The sequence below is a fragment of the Rutilus rutilus genome (assembly GCF_951802725.1).
Source record: "Rutilus rutilus genome assembly, chromosome: 20".
In the NCBI taxonomy this organism is placed as follows: domain Eukaryota; kingdom Metazoa; phylum Chordata; class Actinopteri; order Cypriniformes; family Leuciscidae; genus Rutilus; species Rutilus rutilus.
In genome coordinates, this window is record NC_140225.1 from 24,102,439 (window position 1) to 24,124,360 (window position 21,922).

Sequence of the window (21,922 nt, forward strand, 5' to 3'; positions counted from 1 at the left end):
TTACTGTTACACCCTTCATCTTTAAAAGGTAAATATGGTACACTGAGAACATTTACTGTATTGGCAGCCAACTTTGTTCTAGCACAAGACCTCATGGCTGTTTACTTCATCACACCTTTTGATAACACACTGAACAGATACTATTACAAACATTATGGACTTTATGTTACATAAGTGTAAGTGCATGTAAGTGCAAATGTAGGTGCATTTTCTAATGTTGCATCTGTAGCCTGTAACTGTAATTATTTCAGCAACAAGGGTAATTTGAAACATGGATTACATTGTTTGCTCTTAAATGAAATGTGTATGAACCGTAAAAAAAGCATCAGATCAGGTTTTTAAAGAATGACTAGCTGTGTTACAAGTGCAATCAGTATGGATTTTTGTACTAAGAGTTTTGAAAATGTACACCTTGTGAAAATAGTACCAAAGCAAATACAAAAAGCTGTAAAAATAAAAAGTGCAAATCTTACCATTTCCTTCAAATTCTATCCTTCAAATACATTGGTATTTGTTATAATTTTGAGAAGATCACAGAAGGAGTTATCATTAGGATTCTGTCTGCCTGCACACGACATCAACAGCACACCTCAGTTCAGCAGTGGTTATACAGTAGTCATCAGACCTATATTCAAACCCGCCAATGGACCGTTCTACCACTGAACTAATCCCAGAGTCAAATGAACATCATTGATCATTGTTTTCACGAGAAACATTTTCTCAGAACATGTATGAATAATGCATCTAGCACCCTTCGCTGTCATTAAAACATTAAAATGTAGCATGCAACAGGAAAAGTTTTCAACAGCAGCACATTCATTTAATTTCTTCTGGATAATGACTTTATGTAATTTGATTGCTTAACTCCTTTAATGAAATTGGAATCTTTAATCTAAATGTGTATATGAAAATGAAAATGAATATGAATGTTTTTGTTTTCTTCATTACTTAGCTCTCTTCTGTAAGAGTGCATACGCTACTCACGGTCTAGAGTGTGCGGACATACAATATTCCCAGCATAAGTTGCCAGAGTGACTGAGCTTAAGCTACAGTTGTAGTCAGAATTATTGGCACCCCTGGTCTATCTATCTATCTATCTATCTATCTATCTATCTATCTATCTATCTATCTATCTATCTATCTATCTATCTATCTATCTATCTATCTATCTATCTATCTATCTATCTATCTATCTATCTATCTATCTATCTATCTATCTATCTGTATCTCAGTTCAAATTCAGGAATTTAATTGGAACTATAAAAGGCATTCTCAATTCAATTCTGGAGTATTGCTGCTTTATGTTAACACTATTAGATGTGTGCACTAATTGTTATTGCATTGCATATCAGTGTAGAGCAATGTCAATTTTAACAGCTGAACAGTGAACAGCAAGGCAGCTCACTGTAGGCTTTGGAAAAGAAAAAAATTAGTTTCTTTGCTGACAATGATAAAAATATGCTCCCTGCTAAATATTTTAAATTAATTATAATAAAGGTGTGGGAGTCAGTGTCTGTCTTTATAGTTGCTAAAAGTCTTAATAACAGAAATGTCTATTTGGACTTAACAAGATGAGAAGATTATTAACTTTGAGATTTGACAGCTTTGACCTCTTTCATGTGTTAACTGGCTAAATCTGTTCTCAACAGCTTCATTTAATTCTGCCGGTATGTCAGCTCTCGGTATTGTGAGTCACTGAAACAATCTTCTTCAATCTCATTTTGTGGCCAGACTAAACTGCTGTGAAAATTAAATACTAAACAGTGGTAACTATATTATTTAGAGTCGACTGCAGATTTGAATTCAAATAGTAAAAAGTGATAACTCAAACGGATCTTAGTCTGAAACTTTGAAAACTTTGAAACTTCTGTTCATTTCACTCCATGCTGGTTTTGCCTCATTCCATTCCAAGTTGGAAGTGGGATAGTCCTGCTTGATATCTTCAACTTTTGACTATAAACAAATGCAAGTAATTTCACCTGGTGGCCAACTTGGAAACACCCTAGCTATTTCCAGCCATTACAGTTTTTCTCAGTCGCTTTGGTGCATTTCTCACATCACTATTTACATTTGCACAACAGTTAGTTCAACCTCCACAACATTTAGTAATTTGTGCACATCATAGTAGCATAGTCCTTCCAACAAATTGCAAATGCTTTTGGACATGCATCAATTGCTTTCATACAACTCTCTGCTGTTTTATAACATTATAATTTGCTTATGTCATGTCAGTCAAAATTAACCATACTTGTGAATGCTGAATAGTCATTCCATATAAAACTAATAGTCCTCATTTCATTGCTTGAGTCATTACATACAAAAATGTTGATCTAGTTGTCAAAATCTGTCAAGCAAATTTGACACATTTTTTAAAATCTTTTTTTTTTTTCTGAAAATGTCTCCTAAATTGAACAATTTCTCTCAGGTGAATCTCAGCTTTCACTGATGAGGAACGTCTGGATGTGCATGAATGATTACAGTACTATGTATGTTGTATGTTCAGTTCCAATATGTACTGCAATATTGTTTACAGTTGTGCACAGCTCTAAAGGGAGTTTATGTTTGTTGTAAATAAAGGTGTATTTTTTTCTTTTGCACAATGCTGTGAACAAATTAGAATTGCAAAGTGCATAATATGCAGTAAAAATGTGAAACATACATATTCAGTGTCTTGTACTCAGTTACCTCATTTTTCAAATGGCTGTGCAAAAAGTATATAGTGCTGTCTTGAGCATTGTCACCAAGATCTGACTTTTTTGCATTGGAAAACATTTACAGAGTAAACTGTCATAATGAAAACATTGCCATTTGACTATCTTGTTCATAAACAATGGTGTCAGGACTTTTCATCTTGATGACACTGACACTTTCATTGACATGAATACTTGCTTTTGGGGAATGAGCTATCCATTTTGAGCAAGTGACACACTTTTGCAGGTTATCAACTAGGTTTTGCAGTTTGTAGTAATTGTTTTGAGAAACTGCATTAACTGTTGTGCAAATGTAAATAGTGATGTGAGAAATGCACCAAAGCGACTGAGAAAAACTGTAAGGTAAAGCTCATGTTTCAAGCTCATGTTCTGAGGGAAAAATCAGAAATATCCTAGCCTGTCCGTCAAGATTGTATTTCAATAAAATACTGTATAGAAAATGAGCAATATATTTTGACAACAGTATACAAAGGGACTAAAGGCACACCCATTGGCGAAGGGTGAACCAACTCCAGGGTAACTCCAGGTTAACTTTTTAATTTTTTTTTTCAATATAATATTAATCATATCATATAATAAAATATCATATTTATTGTTATTACTGTAAACCTATGTTACATTATTATGGGATCTCATTCAATGCTTTCATAATATTTTCTTCTTTAAATTTTGTTTTTTTTACATTTTAATGACAGTATATTTTATTGAACAAAATTAATATATCAACATTTATTTATATATATATCAAAATAATAATAATAATAATAATACAAACTTTGCTAAAGTGATTGTTTTGAACAATACATTTTCTATGGCAGTTACAGGCCAAAAGCTTAGGAATTAGTCTCTAGATGGGTGAAGGGCAGAAACTGCATGTGGACCGATGAGAAGTCCTGTCCTTCCCAGACTTGGTACCAGAGTTATTCTTCTTGCCCTTCTTCTTGTGTCTGGCTGTTGTCCTAGCTTCTTTATTTTTTGGCGTTGGACAGTTTGTTAGTCCACAAAGATCCAATCAAAATGTATCAAACCTTTGTCAGCTGTTACGAACAGAGAGGGGCCCAGGCCTAAACTGGGCCCTGGAATGTGCCGTTCACCACAGCACAATGGAAGTCGGAAGTCGGAAAGTTGTAAGTCTGACTTAGGGCCCTATTTTAACGATCTAAGCACATGGTCTAAAGTGCACTTAAGGCGTGTCTGGATCCACTTGTGCTAGTTTAACGACAGGAAAAATGGTCGACGCCTGGCGCATGGTCTAAAAGGGTTGTCCCTATTCTCTTAATGATTTGGGCGTAACGTGCAACAAACCAATCAGAGTCTCATCTCCCATTCTCTATTACTGTAAAAGCCAGTTGCGCTCGTGCCATGGCAGATTGCTATTTACATGGCCGAATTTGAGAGCAAACAGATCTTCTTGTGTGGGAAGTTAAAGCACGCAAGCAGACCATCTACGGGACAAGCCGGATTCCACCAAATCTTTATGTACACAATAATAATCTTTTACTATGTAATCCTTTTATTTTTCATATTTGACTAGTTTGTGTGCTCCTGCGCCCTTATTACACACCCTGTGTGTGTAATATGCATAATGTACGCGCGATGTGGACCCGCCTATTGGCGCACATTACTAACGCGTTCTTTAAATAACAAAAAATAATACTGTGCCATTGACTTCAGACCAGGTTTTTGTTGGTCAATGGCGCAGTCTATTTCAGTTGCAACACACCAACGCACCAAAATTCAAACACACCTCGTTTTCAGACCAGCAGCCCATGGGCGCACAAATGGGGCACAAATGGGTGCAAATGCATTTGCTGTTCAAATGTGAAAATGATAACTGCGTCAGGCTGAAACTAGCAAAAAACACTTATGGAGTTGAACGGAATGCAGTATTAGCATAGATGCTGTTACAGTATCCCAAGCTGCTGCTCTAGAGTTTTACGCTAAGTGCTGTCAGTAAGATCACGTGCCTCCAGGCTGGAGTTTGGCTCTTTCTGAGAACTTTAATAGAGCACAGAAGGAACAAAGCACGTGTGTCTCACAGAACGTAAAGATAAAGATTAAGCTGATCGGATAAAGCTAACACTCTGATAACACTGTATTCCACCCACTGTCACACATACATACAGCACAATAGATAAGACTGTTCTATACACACACTCAAAGATACGGGCCAAACCTCAAACCTAAATTCAGACCTTCACACAAGCGACTGTTCGCAGCCTGCTGTAGATGATTACTTTTGCAACCAGAGGCACAAAAGCTCCAGAGACTCCATTAGGACTCTCACGGTGAGGCTAGCAGAAATGGAGGGTCTAGCCTTTCAACCCCCCCCCCCCCCCCCCCCCCCCCCCACACACACACTTTCAGCTCCCAGTCATATCATTTCAAACTTCAGGACTTTTTTATCTTTTTTCAAAACTTTCAAACAAGACGTTGCTTTTCTAGTTATTTAAAAAAAAAAAAAAAAAATGTATTGTATTTCCTTACATTCAATTTGAATTGTAGTTTAGTCTCTCAGTTCAAATTCAGGAATTGAATTGGAACTTTAAATACAATTCAGTTATTCATGATAAATGATAAAGCACACATGGACAGCACCCCGGTACATAATTATCATTTAGCATTTTTCATAGTCTAGATCATGCAATCTATTGCATCCATTGCATCTATTGAAGAAGCAGTCGAACAACAGAAGAGAACATCAGTCTGTAGTGTTTACTTTTCCCAGTAGATTTTAGCACGGTTCTTCGTTGCTAGGAAACTTTGTTTTATTTACTGTATTTTACTGTGGTAAAGCGCGCACCCACGTGGCATTTGTTTGTGTGTTGTGACGTTTGAGTTTTGCTTGGCTAAATAGTAGGGCGTGGCCTGCTGTATTCAATAAAGAGGTATTAGGCGTGTATAAAATAAGTTAGGGCACCGCGGTAGCGGTCGCGGCAGCCCTCGTGTGAAGCCCTCATCAAGTGAAGACCGAGTCTTCCTTCTATAAAGAGAATCTTCTATACCATCAGTGGCCACAATCCACAAACTGCACACACATTTTACCAGCTAACACACACATTCTACCCTCCTTCTCTCTACTTTCAGAGGCAGAAGTCTCCAAACTCCTCCTTTCCAATCGCCCTACCACCTGTCCGCTTGATCCTATTCCCACTAACCTACTTCAAGCCATTTCATCCTCAGTTGTACCCGCACTCACGCACATCATAAACACCTCTCTTCACACTGGTACCTTTGCCACAGCATTTAAGCAGGCTTGGGCAACCCCACTGCTTAAAAAACCCACTCTAAAGCCAGCACATCTGCAAAATTACAGACCGGTATCTCTTCTTCCATTCATCGCGAAAACACTTGAACGAGTTGTTTTCAACCAGATCTCTTCCTTCACAGAACAACCTCTTGGACAACAATCAATCTGGTTTCAAAAGCGGACACTCAACTGAGACTGCCCTGCTCTCAGTAATTGAAGCTCTGAGACTGGCAAGAGCAGCTTCCAAATCCTCAGTTCTCATCCTGCTGGATCTGTCTGCTGCCTTTGACACAGTTAACCACCAGATCCTCCTGTCAATCCCAAAGATGAAGGGCATCTCGGGAACCGCACTCCAGTGGTTCAAGTCTTACCTCTCAGGTAGGTCCTTTATGGTGTTGTGGAGGGGTGTGGTGTTTAAGACCAAACTTCTGGAGTGCCTCAGGGCTCAGTGCTTGGACCACTTCTCTTCTCCATCTACATGACATCACTAGGATCTGTATTTCAGAAACATGTTTTTTCCTATCACTGCTACGCTGATGACACACATCTACCTCTCATTCCAGCCTGATGATCCGACGGTAGCTGATCATATCTCAGCCTGCCTGACAGACATTTCTGGCTGGATGAAGGACCACCACCTTCAACTAAACCTTGCAAAGACAGAGCTACTTGTGGTCCCGGCCAACCCAACACTTCATCACAACTTCACCATTCAGCTAGGCTCGTCATCCATAACTCCATCAAGGTCAGCCAGTAACCTTGGAGTTGTAATTGATGATCAATTGAACTTCACAGACCATTGCTAGAACTGACTGGTCATGTAGATTTGCCTTGTACAACATTAGGAGGATCAGGCCCTTCTTATCAGAGCATGCTACACAACTCCTTGTCCAAGCGCTTGTTCCATCCAGACTGGACTATTGTAATGCTCTCCTGGCTGGTCTTCCAGCTTGCTCTGTCAAACCTCTGCAACTGATCTAGAATGCTGCAGCCAGAGTGGTCTTTAACCCCCAGGGTTCGGCGGTCGTGTGCGGTTCTTATTAGTGCAAAAGAGACTCAAAATGCTCTGTTGATTTTGATCTTACATATAAGTGTTATACATCATTCAAAACTGTTAAATGTACACTCATAATAAAAACAAAATGTTCTGTTTTTCGTAAAATAAAGAAAATAAACATGATGCGCATTCTGCCGTCTCTCTCAATGTGAAGTTCATTCTGAAACGCGACAGAAAATGAACTGTAACTAAGCGAATGTTTGTCACACAGAGTTGAGACATATGTCTTTACAAAGCTTGAAGTCTCTATTTTTAAATGATTTTAATTATATCAAAAACAAATCTTCTCTGTTTAAGTAATCCGTATGAAAGCAACCACATGTACAGTTTCTTCAGTCTGTGCTCATTAGCTCTAATGTGACCACACCCACACCCATGCACGCACGAGCGATTGACATGCAAATCGTCCACGTGAAGGAACGCAGACCTGAGAATGCCCCATCACCTCAAAATAAAGAATCAGAGACTTCAGTAGCCTACTCCTCTGCTTTTCATCGAGTTTGGAAGACACGTTGTGTTTGTGCTGTCAGAAGAATTAGAAGAATGCGATTTGAATATGAGAAAGATTTTTAAGGTAAGACATGTCCACTCATAATAGTAAGCATGTTATTGTTATATCAACTTTACATTGCAGCAACTTGTCAAACTGGTGCCAGACTAAAATGTACGTTATGAAATGAGATTGGAGTAAAAACATGAAGCCTAATGCAAAATTTATATACATGTACACAAGGATGTTTTTATGTTCGATAATAAAACACATGATATAAAAGTAGGCTAGTGTGAGTGTTTACTCTAATATGGTGAATATTATAATGTTTAGACAGGTGTTTACTGTTAAATACTGTTTGTGGATATCTGCTCAAACATAGATATGTATAATATGGTATCAATAATGTTTCATAGTTTGGAGCGGCTCGATCGCTTAAGTAAATGTTCTCTGCACGAGCTGTGAGTTTAAGTCACTCGTGCTGTGCGTTTGAAAAGCAAAACGCGCCAAACATTAGGCTTCATGTTTTTACTTCAATCTCATTTCATAACGTCAGAGTGTTACTGAAGTGTTCATTTTTAATAATTTATAGGCCGCCTGCTATAGGCTATTGTTATTGTTATTTTATGCAGCCATATACGTATGCCTACAAGGCACAACAAACCTGGTATTCAATCTATATTGTTATGGAATATGCTATTTTTTCCATTATATATATGCCTTTTTGTGTATGAAGCACTTATGTATTGGAGTCAACCATAACGGTAACCTTATATAATGAAAGTGTTGTTATAAAGCAAGACACCAGAAGTTATTGTTAATTGATTTATTGAGAAGATGGTTTAAGAAAAACACTGCAATAGTTGTTGTAAAATCATTTATTGAGAAAATGGTTTATAAAGAAAAACATACCACACTGAATGTTGTAAGCATTTATTAAGCAAATGGCAGAGTAGAGATACATTGAAAATGTATTAGAAAGAACTTTGCTAAAGAAAGAAGAAGAATGCAATCATTACCGTCTGTGTTGCGGACGAGACACAGAATGCAACAAGAAGAGGTCCGAAGAAGGATGACGAAGAGGAGAAAGGCTTTAATGACCAAGTCCTAGGGGGTTTCCAGCAGGGGATTTCTGAAGATGTCAAAAAGTTGATGGACTTTAAAAAGAGCTGGAATGACATGTCCAGTCAGACGCTGATTCACCAAGGACAGCCTCTCCGGTGTTAGATGCCTTGCCATTGTGCCTCATGAAGTTAAAAGCTTGTAAATTATTTGGTTTTGATTTAATTTGGTTTGTGTTTAATAAAAAAATTTTTTAATTTAAATTAAGAAGCTCGCCTGCCATAAGTCTCTGTTTAACAAAAGATTGAGCTGAACTGACCACGGAGAAGTCTTCTGTGAAGTATGGAAATTCAAATGCTTATTATTTAGGACAGATGTGACTTACTTTACCTAACCTGAAAATAATTAAAATAAGTTTAAAATTACACACCATACACCAATATATATTGCAATTTTAACCGGAAAAATCTAAAATGTATTCCCAAAATCGTGCAGCCTATAGTTTATCTTGAAATCAGCATGGTCGCAGTTGTAATTTGTAATTTTGTTCTTTTTTTGTTCTTTTTAGCGCAATTTTCCACCGGACAAAATTGCGATTGTTAACTCATGATTTCTGTTCTGTCTGTGCGCACCAATCTTGCACTTCTATCTACTCCTCAACCAGACCACCTAGAGACTTCGGGTTTTCGGCATTATGTTAAGGAAGGTCTAATCTCGGGAACGCACAAAAAAAATCCAGGAAAAGATTTTGGATTTCCCGGAAATTCCAGAAAAATTCAGTTTTTTGCAAATTTCTCGGCAACCATAATAGCTATCGAGTTGAAACAAATTGCAATCGATAGCTTCTAAAATGTACAATAATATTAGAAAAAAAGAATTGATCAAAAATCTTTCCTTTTTATTAATTTAAATTAATTAATTAAAACTTTATATGAAGGGAAATAAGAAAAATATTGCCTTTTCACCTCTAAAACTATTGTTCCACAGAAATACGTAAGGAAGGTATTCACAAGAGTCATGAGCACAATTAATTCCACTGAATTACGGCAAGAAATCAATGAAGGTATCGATCAAGATTTGGAGAAGGAGCAAGAATATATGAGAAAACGACAAGAGGTTGTTGCAAAATAAATGGAAGAACGTTCAGCAAAGCGACAAAAGATGGCGACATCCACACCAACGGCTTCCTCATCAGGCGTATCTGATTTCTACGATGACTCGTGGCTTTCAGAGGATGTTTTGGCAAATATCTCGAAAGCAGAAGAAGAGTTTACAAAGTCACAAGCCAATAGTCAAGCAGAAAAGAAGGAAGAATCTGAAGAGGACAAAGCAGAAAAGGAAGCTGATACAGAGAAAATCGAGGATATTGAGTGAACACAAGATGTAAAAAATAATGAGCTAATAAAAAAAATGATGTTCAACTAGTCAAGTGATTGTGCCTTTTTTATTATCCATTGCTGATTTGATTTCAGAAAGTTCATTTGAATTTCAAGAGAAAGTTATATTCTCGAGCAACTTATTTTCTCTTTCATTTACTATCTCTTAGTGTTGTGATCCCATGACGTGAGAAAATTGCGCTAAAACACTCACTGAGTTTTTATTACTTGTTTTTTTACAGAGACCAGATGCCACTGATGATTCCTGCTGACTTAAACATTCACATGAGTCTCTGTACATTACCATGGTAAAATGAAAAATCAAACACCTTGGAAATGACAGGTATGTACTATGTTTCAGGAATGGCACAAAGTTATGTCACTGTTCAAGTCTCTGTCTTTAGATCAGTGTGTTCAATAATGTGCTTTTTTTCTCCTTTGTTGTGCATCTATGGATTATGTTGTGCTGTAAATAAATCCAAACAATCAAAATCCATTCTTTTTTACATCTCCTCATTCTTTGTGGAAGGTTCCTCATAATGATAGGGCCTGATAGCACCTGATAGGGCCATTATGGTAGGGTCTTTGTTTTTCTCAGGTGTGAAACAATATTCATGATGATTCATGCCTCCTCGCATAAAGATTTCATCCACAAAACATGTCTTACAAATTTTAAATCAATATATTGTTTTATCTAAATGAGTATGCAGGATGATTTTCACATAGTTTTGAAGCAAATATTCTAGGCTACGTGATACAATTTTCAGAAGTCTTGTGAAGAAATAATCAGTATGGGTTTCATGAGCTTATTTCAGTGACAATTTTTTTATTTATTTTTTTAACAAACCACGCATAAACGCCATTATCTCAAAACTACAAACTTTTACATACATGCTGCTGACATATTATTGTAGCAGAGTTTGTGCTGAATACAGTGTAATACGACTTTAGCCATGAAAATGTCACAAGTAACAGAAATAAGCACAAATGTCAGAGCATGTCAGAACACCTCCAGGACCCAGAAAACACCTCAGACCCCAGAGGGTTAACGAGCCGAAGAGAGCACATGTCACTCCTCTCCTCACAAAATTGCACTGGTTGCCAGTTGCCGCTTGCATCTAATTCAAGTCACTGACGTTTGCCTACAGAACAACCACTGGTTCTGCTCCCTTTTACCTAAACTCATTACTTCAGACTTATGTGCCATCCAGAAACTTGCGCTCTGCAAGCGGACAACGTCTTCTCTTTCTCTGACATTCACCATGACTTTACCAAGAAGACGCATCTTTTTCGGCAGCACTTGATCCAGTAATACTAACACTTTCTCTTCTATTTTTTTGTATATAAAAAAAATAAATATATATATATATGTTTTACATGTACTGCGTTAGATTAAACTGAGAAGGGTCATAGCACTTGCATATTGTTGTCCTACTGTTAGTTTAACTGCTTCTATTGTTCTCATTTGTAAGTCGCTTTGGATAAAAACGTCTGCTAAATGAATAAATGTAAATGTAAATCTATTCATCTTTCATCATCTATGAAGTGAAAAATCCAGCTCTCAGTTCTTAGAGGTGAATGTGGAGATCATAGACAGCTTTTGCTTCGGCTAGCATTAGAACAGCTAAGAGCGAGGTAGTCCTCCAATTACTGAAGAATTAGAGCTCAAGGCCCGAGGTTATCTTCTTCTCCATCCGCTCACTCTGCTATCTTTCTGTGGATTAACGCTTCTCTGTTCTTATCTGAGACTCCAAGCTAAAATCCATGAGAAACAGGCAGATAAGAGCAAGGCAATATGCCAAGAAGATGCAGCAAAGGAGAAGGAGAAGAGAGACAATATGAACTTCTGAATATAAGACAAGTGCCACTGACCTAATACATAATATAAATGAGCTGTTATTCACCTAATACTACAGTCCTTCATAGAGATGTTAATTTGTGACAGCATTCTGTCATACGTAGAGACCAACGTGTTGGGAGGTAGAAGCAGTTGCAGCTCTGGTCTGGTAACCCACAGGTCACTTATTTAAACCCCAGAAGGGGTGATTGATGACATGGGAAGATGCTGAGTTCCCTATCTGAATCTGTTCTGCTGTTTCACTAGTTTTTATCCTCTGTTTGCCCTGTTGTTTTTCGGTCAAACCAGCAGTGCCTGTCTGGAGAGAGTGTTTACCAACACACTGCTCCGTCCATAAGAGCCAGACAGACATCTGAACCACAATCTGAGCTTGAATGATCTTTTATAATCATATGTGCGACTGCTCACAGTCCATGTGACTGTACCGTTATCTAAATCTGTAATGATAGACAGAAGGATAGAATAATACATGGAAAGAAATATACAACGACAGAGTGACAGATAAAATTATAGAATGATAGGTAGAACAATAGATAGAACGGTAGAATGATTGATAGAATGATAGATAGAACGATAGAACATAGAACGATAGGTACCATTCCATTTGTGGTCACCACCAACAATGGCAATGTAAAAGGTAACAAGATCAAAATATATGTCATCTCAGGGTTATTATGGTAACTTTAATAATTTTTGCTTGGGGCGGCTGGAAGCCCAGTTCAATAGGTCTGGAGGAAAAAAAAAAAATCACTGAATTAGCCTAATTGTAAACCCTGAAATTGATTTAGTTTTTTTCTTCCCATTTTAGTCATCCCAATATTATAAAACATATGCCATTTAAGCTCACTGCAATCATTACACACATAACTGGCAGTCTTCAGTAATAAAGCAAGGCAGCGCTGAGACAAATAGAACAATTCATAATTAAAATTCCTTGATACAAGAATAAAAACTTTTGCAACTATAATAGAATGATAGATATAACAATAGAACGATAGTTAGAATGATAGATAGATAGAACGGTAGAATGATAGCTAGAATGATAGATAGATAGAACAGTAGAACGATAGATAGAAGAACGATAGATAGAATGATAGATTGAATATACCGATAGAAAGATAGATAGAGCGGTAGAACGATAGATAGAATGATATATGAATTATAGATAGAACGATAGATAGAATGATAGAACGGTGGAACGATAGATAGAATGGTAGAACGATAGATTTACAGATAGAATGATAGATAGGTAGAACAATAGAACGATAGGTATAACAATAGATAGATAGATATAATGATAAATAGATAGAACAATAGAATGATAGTGTCACGTTTTGTTTCTTGTTGCTGGTTCTTGTCTGTCATATGATCCCCTGTTCTAGTCATGTGATCCTGCCATGTGTCTGTGTCATGTTGTCATTGGTTCATTGTTTAATTGGTCACAGGTGTCCCTTGTCTAGTCGTTAGTCTTGTGTATTTAAGCCCTCATGTTTGCTCTGTGTCTTGGTCTAGTATTGTTTCCTGTACCACTGTTGTGTCTTTATTCATGTTCATATTTTGAGTTCCATGCATTGTCATGTCTTTGATCTGTTTGATCATGTTTTGGAATTAAAGTTGAACTTGGGTTCTCAACCAGCTTGCCTTCAGTGGAAATTCGTTACAGATAGAAAGGTAGAACGACCGACCGACAGACAGACAGACAGACATTCCATTCTCCGAGGACCAATCCAGTATTAACCAATCATCCATAACAAAACAACTCTGGCTCTGCACAAATGATTTTATTGAATACTGCCTGCTTAGTTTGTTCAAACTCTGTGAAAGTCAAATTGCTTTAATAAACTAAATCCTTCTGCAGGTATAAATAAAAGAAAAACAAGCTCTAGCAGAAAAGGCAGGGAAAAACATTCTGAAGCAAAAAAAAAAAAAAAAAAAAACATAAACGTTTTCTGTTGCGTTTAAATATGACCTTTCGCGATGAACCTGATTAATTCACTCTGAAAGTATGGAAGTGTCCCATGCAGCTCACATGGCCGAACATATTCTGGACACATAAATATATGCATATAAATATCAATATGAGACAATGTTGTAGTTGTTCTCATTTTTCTTATCTACCATGATAAATCAAATGATTTATAACTAGCTGCCTTGTACACAATAAATATACTGTATGTGCCATCTTGAAATTAATAAATATCTGCAAGATCCTTTTTGGAGGGTGATTTGCTTGATGCATTTGCAAGACTAGAAAGCAATGAATCAATAATGCTTTATTAAGACACCATAATGACTGAAATCAATCAAGTAGTTGAAATAACCTAAAACAATACAAGAACAGACATTTAATAAATTCTACAAAGCAAACATCCAAGCTTGAAAGTCACTTCAATGAAGAGGAAGCTTCTGTTTTGTTACTGTCTGAGTGAGCAGACGTGCTGAAAATCACCCATCAACCAGTCAAATGATCTCAACACACGATTACTCACAAACACATCTTCTACTCTGATCTCTTTCTCTCTCTCTCTCTCTCTCTCTCTCTCTCCCTCTCTCTGTCATTTCTTCAAGTAATCTTAGCACACTTTTCACTCCAATAGTTTTCTGTTATCAGCGTTGCCCTCAATTTAAACTCACCCCTCTGTTGGAGTCTCTTATAATTTCAAAGTCAAACTCATTCGTCATTACATTGATCTCGATGTGTATGTGCTTGCAAACCAACAGGCTTGTGGGAGTGTGTTGTTATGCATTTCAAGGTTGCATATTTGTGTGGATCATGTATACTGCATTCCACCATTTGTGGTCACCACCGACAGTGGCAATTTAAAAGGTCACAAGATCAAAATATATGTCATCTCAATGCAGTGCAATTTAATTGAAAGAGTGATCTTAGGGTTATTATGGTTACTATGTAACTATAATCATTTCAGCTTGGGGCGGCCGGAAGCCCAGTTCAATAGGTCTAGAAGAAAAAAATATCACTGAATTAGCCTAATTGTAAACCTTGAAACTGATTTAGTTTTTTTCTTCCCATTTTAGTCAACCCAATATTATAAAACATATGCCATTTAAGCTCACTGCAATCATTACACTGGCAGTCTTCAGTAATAAAGCAAGGCAGCGCTGAGACAAATAGAACAATTCATAATTAAAATTCCTTGATACAAGAATACAAACTTTTGCAACTATAAAACTGGTAAATAAAATAAAGTACAGTAGCCTAGTTTTATTAAACATGTCTTAAGAAATACTACAGAAATTGAGTAATCAAATGTAAAAATAAAATACTGTCGATTTTTTAAATTTAAAATAAGTTGATTCATAATAAAGATACAGAAGTAATGCAGTGAAAAGCAGTGAGTGATTTTCAGATTTATTTATTTTTTGTGATTAACATTAATGAAACAGATATTAACAGTTTATTGGGCTGCTGTCCCTTTAAAAACAAATGCATGGATCTAATATATTATTACCCATGCGATTTGCTCCCAACGGTTTACATTCACGTACAGTAGGACATAACAGATTGTGTTTATTTGAATACTCCACACGATGTGCATTTTGACATAATTGTGTGTGTTTTTGACCATTCAAGCACAATAAGCTGTGAAAGAGAAATTAAAGCTTTAGCATAAGTTCTGCCTGGAAGACTTAATTACTATGTCACTTATTACCTTCACATCTATCCAATCATGTCCTAATACTTGCTATATAAAAGATCGGTACTTACACGTTTGAGTTCGCAGATGCTGACGTAACAATTACTGCTCGCGCTCAGCTGCTAACCGCCATGTCTAACGATACGCCATTCGTCTGCGACTACTCAGAATTTGTTCCGCCCTCTCCTCTTCCAACACGGTACAGTACGCGCCTTCAATGCCGTGACTCGTTATGGGCAACGTGGGCTTCGTAAGATGTGATCAGCAGCTGGTATTCCCATCAGCCAAGGTCTGTCCAGAGAGGATTTACTTCTTCTGGCCCAAAATACTTTGGGTAATCCACCCGAGTCCGTCACTACTAGTCACTACAACCTTTTCTGCATCTGGACAGACAAAACACGCTGGCAGAAAGAGAACAGCCAAATCATCATCTCCACATAGTCTCCACATTCTACAAAAAGAACCATGCTGCATGCACGGGCATCTACTTCTCTGGATTCATCCGAGCCCGCTGGAGTTAACACTCAACTTCTGCAAGCAGTTCAAAGTCTCTCCCAAACTGTTAAAGTTTTGGAATCGAAGATGTCAAAATTTTAACACTCCTTCACTAACTCTAACAACAGCTCGAATCCAGCTATCAACTTCTCAGCAACCCCTCAGTTTCGTCCTCCTGCCATCGGAGCATACCTTCTACTTCTTCAGCCCTGCCAAGTTTTCAACAACCGGCACAGACACCTTTCCACGATGTTTCCGCTCCACCCGAAACTTCATCTTTCAACCTTTCTACAGCAGCCTCAGCTCAGTCTTTCGGTAGACGTTTTGTTTCACCAGCCGCTGCTACGGTGTCCCCCCATATTAGAGCGAACATCATCCAAGGTAAGGATAACCTGGCTTCATTTCTGCTTCCCTTGCCTGCAGCTGACAGAAAAATGGTTGACTGTGGTGATGTGGCAGTCCTTCTTAAAACTTCCGATCCGAGATTACAACGAAATCTATCATCTATCTATCTACAATAAATCTATTGCAGAATTTGTTATTGCTTTCAGCATTTTCAGAGACATTTTGTGTCAGGTTTTTCCAGATCAGAGGGAAGAGATGGATCTTTATTTAGCCATGATGGCAGACTTCAATCAAAGGTACGGGGGAACATTATTCTACGAATATCATAAATCATTCTCCGCCAAATCTGCTTATAACTCCAGAAGACTGGTCTGTTACTGATACTGAACTGCTCGTTCGTCTTTTCGGCGGCCAAAAAACGCTGGCTTGAATTATTTGTAGCGCTCACGGACACTCAGCTCCATTTTGCCCAAAAGCATTCGCTAGTCAACCGCTACACGCTGTCCATGGTGCTGAAAATGTAAGGCTTTCATATGACAGCAGGAAACGTTCTGTCACAGATCCCAAAGGTGTTATCCCTTGTGTTAATTTCAATGAATCTGTTTGTTCTTTTCCTTAATGTAAATTTGATCACATCTGCAGCTTTTGCAAGGATTCGCATCCTATAGATATAGCTAAAGCTGATATCACTGACGCTTTTAAAACGATGCCAATCCACCCTTCTGACTGGCCACTTTTCAGAGTTAAATGGACCTGTGTTGGATCCTGCTGAACGTCTGCAAGCTTCCATTCGTCTTACATTTACTCAACGATTTTCTGCTGATCGATTTTCCATCTTCCCAATTTTCAATTCTCGACATACTCAAACAGATTTTTAGTGACGTTGGCGTTCTCCTCTCCGCTGAGAAAACCATGGACCCTTCTATACTTCGTTAGAATTTCTAGGAATCTCCCTCGACACAGTTCTAATGCAAGCTTCTCTTCCCTCCAAAAAGCTCCTAAGAATCAGGTCTTTTTTGGAATCTTTTTCCTCTCTATGCTTTCGGCCACCTAAATTTCGGCATGAGTATTATTCCTCAAGGCAGGGCTTTCATTTCACGGTTGTTAACATTGGCCCATTCCGTGGAAAAATTAAGCGACCAGATCCAAACAGATGAAGGGTGTTTGTCTGACATCAAATTTTCGAAGTGCTTGATAAATGATTGGAACGGTATTTCTTTTTTCTACAATGATAATTTCGAATCATTGGTAGAATTACAATTATTCACAGACGCCGCCCCTTCTATTGGTTTTGGGGGGTTCTTTCAAGGGCAATGGTTTGCCGAAAAATGGCCAAATGACTTTCCAAAAACAGTATCCGGCTCCGTTTCATCCGCACTTTACGAGATCTATCCTTTAGCTGTTACTAGCATCATTTGGGGTCCTGCGTGGTCACGTAAACGTATCATGATGTTTTGCGACAACGAAGCCACAGTTGCCATTATTAATAAAGGTAGATCATCTTGCCATACGATCATGCCTTTTGTGAGACGGTTAATCTGGCAATCTGGCGTTTTTAACTTCATTATCAAAGCTCAACACATTCCTGGCCACTGCAATGTTATTGCTGATGCGCTCTCTCGATTTCAATTTCAGACTTTCAGACTTTCAGACGGCTTTGCCCCTCAGCCAACCCGGATCCAACACCCTACCCTCCCCTAGCAGCCATAATGTTAAATTAAACGATCTGCTTACTTCAGCTAGACATTACATTTCTAAAGGCATCACTCCCTCTACATTTAAAGCTTATATGTCTGCATGGTCAGCTTTTCTAATGATTTGCTTCTCCTTCCAAATCCCTGTTTTTCCCATTCTAATTTCGACCGTTTGCTCCTTCCTCGTCTTTAATTTTGAAAATCGCAATCTAAAAATTTCTTCCATCCGCAGACTTCTTGCCGGCATCCAATTCTACGCAAAATACTATAATCGCAATTTTCCAGGTCTCTTTTCTGAAACTTCTATTCAATTGCTACTTAAAGGTTTAGCTAAATCTTCCAGTAAATCAACAGATAAATGTCTGCCTATTACCCTGCCTTTACTGCAAAGATTAATAATTTCCATCCGCAACAGTCTCTTTTCCACGTATAAAAGCAGTGTTTTTATCTGCCTTTTATGGTTTCATGTGTCCAGGGGAATTCACCTCAGAAACTTATACATTTAATTCTGCCCATGGTATTTCATTTACCGATCTACGCTTTTCACCTAATTTCTTCACTCTATTTCTTAAGCACTCCAAGAATGACGCTCAAGGCTCCGGCGTCACTCTAACACTTTCAAAAATCAATAACAATTTTTGTCCCTTCACATCTATGATTATATTTCTGAAAATCCGCCCTAGAACTTCTAATCTTGCCCCTGTATTCATATTACCTAACGGAGCACCTCTTTCTAAGGCCTGGTTCAGAACTCATTTAACTAATGTTATCAAAAGCTGCAGTCTATCCCCCTCTCTCTATACCGGCCATTCCTTCAGAATTGGAGCAGCTACTACAGCAGCTGATTGAGGAATCTCTACGTCAGCTATTAAGATCATGGGCAGATGGTCTTCCTCGGCATTTGAATCATATATAAGACCTGATTCAAAAACCATTCTCGAAGCTCAGCAAGCTCTCCAGTAACAAATCAGGTAAATAACTACTGGTGGTGGTGTAATGCTCTAATTTCCTCATTATCCTGTCAATAGTCTCTAGCTGCATTCTATAATGGCTTTGAGTCATCGTTATGTGTGGCCTAGTGGCCTTGTCTAAGTGTGGCCTTGTCTCCATGTGGCAGTAGTAGCCTTTGTGGTTTGTCCCATGTGGTCTTTATGGTCTATATATATATACAGTGCAATGCATAAGTGAATACACCCATGCTAAAGTTGACTAAAAAGAGGAATAAAAAATCATATTTTGGAAATTGAACTTAATGCCTTAATTAAAAAAATTAGGAAAAATCCAACCTTTAAGGACACCAATTTTCTTTGTGAATGAATAATGTATCGTAAATAAATAAATGTTCTTCCTTAAAATACATGGTGCATAAGTGAGTACACCCCTATGTTAAATTCCCATAGAGGCAGGCAGATTTTTATTTTTAAGTATTTAAAAAAAAAAATTTTTAGGATACCATGCATCCTGATAAAGTTCCCTTGGCCTTTGGAATTAAAATAGCCCCACGGAGCTTTGTTTGGTTTTCGGCAAATGTGGCACAGTGCATTATGGCCAAACATATCCACTTTGGACTTGTCTGCCCAAAGGACATTGTTCCAGAAGTCTTGAGGTTTGTTCAGATGCAACTTTGCAAACTTAAGAAAATGTTCTTTTTAGAATAAGCTTTATCGTGGCAACCCTTTCATGCCATACTTGTCCCATCTATTTCTAATTGTACTGCCATGAACTTTAACATTTAACATGTCAACTGAGGCCTGTAGAGTCTGAGGTGTAGCTCTTAGTTTTTTTTTTGCAGTTACTCTGAGCACTACACGGTCTGACCTGTAGTCAGACTGTAATTTGCTGGGACGTCCACTTCTGGGAAGATTGGCAGCTGTTTTGAATGTTTTCCACTTGTGAATAATCTTCCTCACTGTAGAATGATGGACTTCAAATTGCCCTTCTCAGATTGATGGCAGCAACAATTGCTTCTCTAAGATCATTGCTGATGTCTTTCCTCCCTGGCATTGTTAATACACACCTGAATGCTCCAGACCAGCAAACTGCCAAAACTTCTTCTTTTATAGAGTTGGTCACACTTGCTGATGATCAATTTATATTAGGCATTTGTTTAGCAGGGCATGACTGCTACTTACCTTCTTAATTCCTATGGAAGCAGTAAGGGTGTATTTAGTTTGTCACACTGTCACAAACACAGAAGGAGACAGACAGGTTTAGGTGCACACAGTGTTTATTAAAAGCAGAGTGGTGGTGGAACAACGGGAACCAGATGATGGTGAGAGGATGGTGACTTGTAGAATGATGATGGTGACTTAGCTTGCGATGACTGAAGTGGATTCTCTGTGCAGGTGACGAATGAACACGAAGACAGGCAATCTGGATCAGGATGATGGATGGAAGATGGACAGGAGACTGGATACAGGACAAGACGATCTCAGGTGAGTAGATTGGTAAGGAGTCTGACATAAAGCAGTGTATACTGCAACGAGACCAGACAAGGAGTGAAAGGTGAACAGGGCATATAAAGGGTGTGTTGATGAGGGAGTGCAGCGAGTCAGTACTCTGGTGATTGTGAATGAGTGGGCGGGTCCTGGTGATTGAGTGATGAATAGGGCTGTGACGGTGTGGCTGACTCTGTGACAGTACCCCCTCCTCCATGGCCGGCTCCTGGCGGCTGATGGACTCTGCGATGGGGTCGGCCTCGACCTCGGGGGGCTGGATGGTCATGGTGATCTTCGTGGAACTGGGTGAGTAGCAACGGGTCCAGGATGTCATCTTGAGACACCCATGAGCGTTCTTCTGGACCTTCTGGACCCTACCATATCAATCAGGTACTCAAGGCGGCCACCCCGCCGCTGTGAGTCAAGGAGGGTATGCACTCAGTACACTAGGTCCTCGTCAGCGACATCTGGAGGAGGAGGTACTTCGTCTGTGGTAGGTTCTGTAGGGGAAGAGAATAGAGGTTCCAGTGAAGGGTTTCATGAAATGAAGGTGAAATACGGTAGTGAGGTGGAAGGTTGAGCCTGTAGGTGAACTCGTTGACCTGCCTCTGCACAGTGAAGGGACCTATGTAGCAGGCGAAGACGGACGTCGCGGGTGGAGAGCCAAACCCTTTTGGGACCATATTGGGTGGCTTCAGCTCTACGGACATCTGCTTGGAGTTGGTGTCTTTGCACTGCCCGCTGGAGATGTACGTGCGCTGAGTCCCATACCCTCTCGCTCTCTTCGAACCAGTGATTGACAGCTGGAACCACCAGGGGAAGAGAGGAGGTTGATACTCGAGGATACAATGGACCGGAGGAAGCCCAGTGGTGGACTGGCGCAGGGAAGTGGAGCAGGTTTGGTGCGGGTGGCTTGGAGGATCTGATCGTCAAGGGACCATTGGATTGGGCTGACTACCATGGCTGGTGGGAGAAATGGTTCTGGAGGACAGGTTTCAGGTTCAGGATGATACAGACGGGATAAGGCATCCGCCTTGCGATTCTTGGTACCGGGTCCATAGGTCACGGTGAAATCGAACCATGTGAAGAATAGCGCCCAAGGGGCTTGTCGTGAGTTGAGCCGCTTAGCCTCTCGGAGATAGTTCCGGTGATGACCTCGAAGCAGTGATGAGCTCCCTCCAGCCAGTGTCTTTATTCCTCCAAGGCGAGCTTGATGACGAGCAGCTCACAATTTCCGATATCGTAGTTCTGCTCTGCCGGGGACAGCTTCTTGGAATAGAAGGCACATGGATGGAGTCGAGGAGGCTCACCCTGCCGCTTGGGGTGCACCAGGATTGGAGCGGTCGTGAAGGCATTCTTCAGGTGTTGGAAGGCTTCGGTGGCCAAAGGGACAGACTTGGACTGATTCCTGAGGAGTGAGGTGAGAGGTGAGCTGAGGAGACTGTAATTCTGGATGATTCTGCGATAGAAGTTTGCGAAGCCTAGGAAGC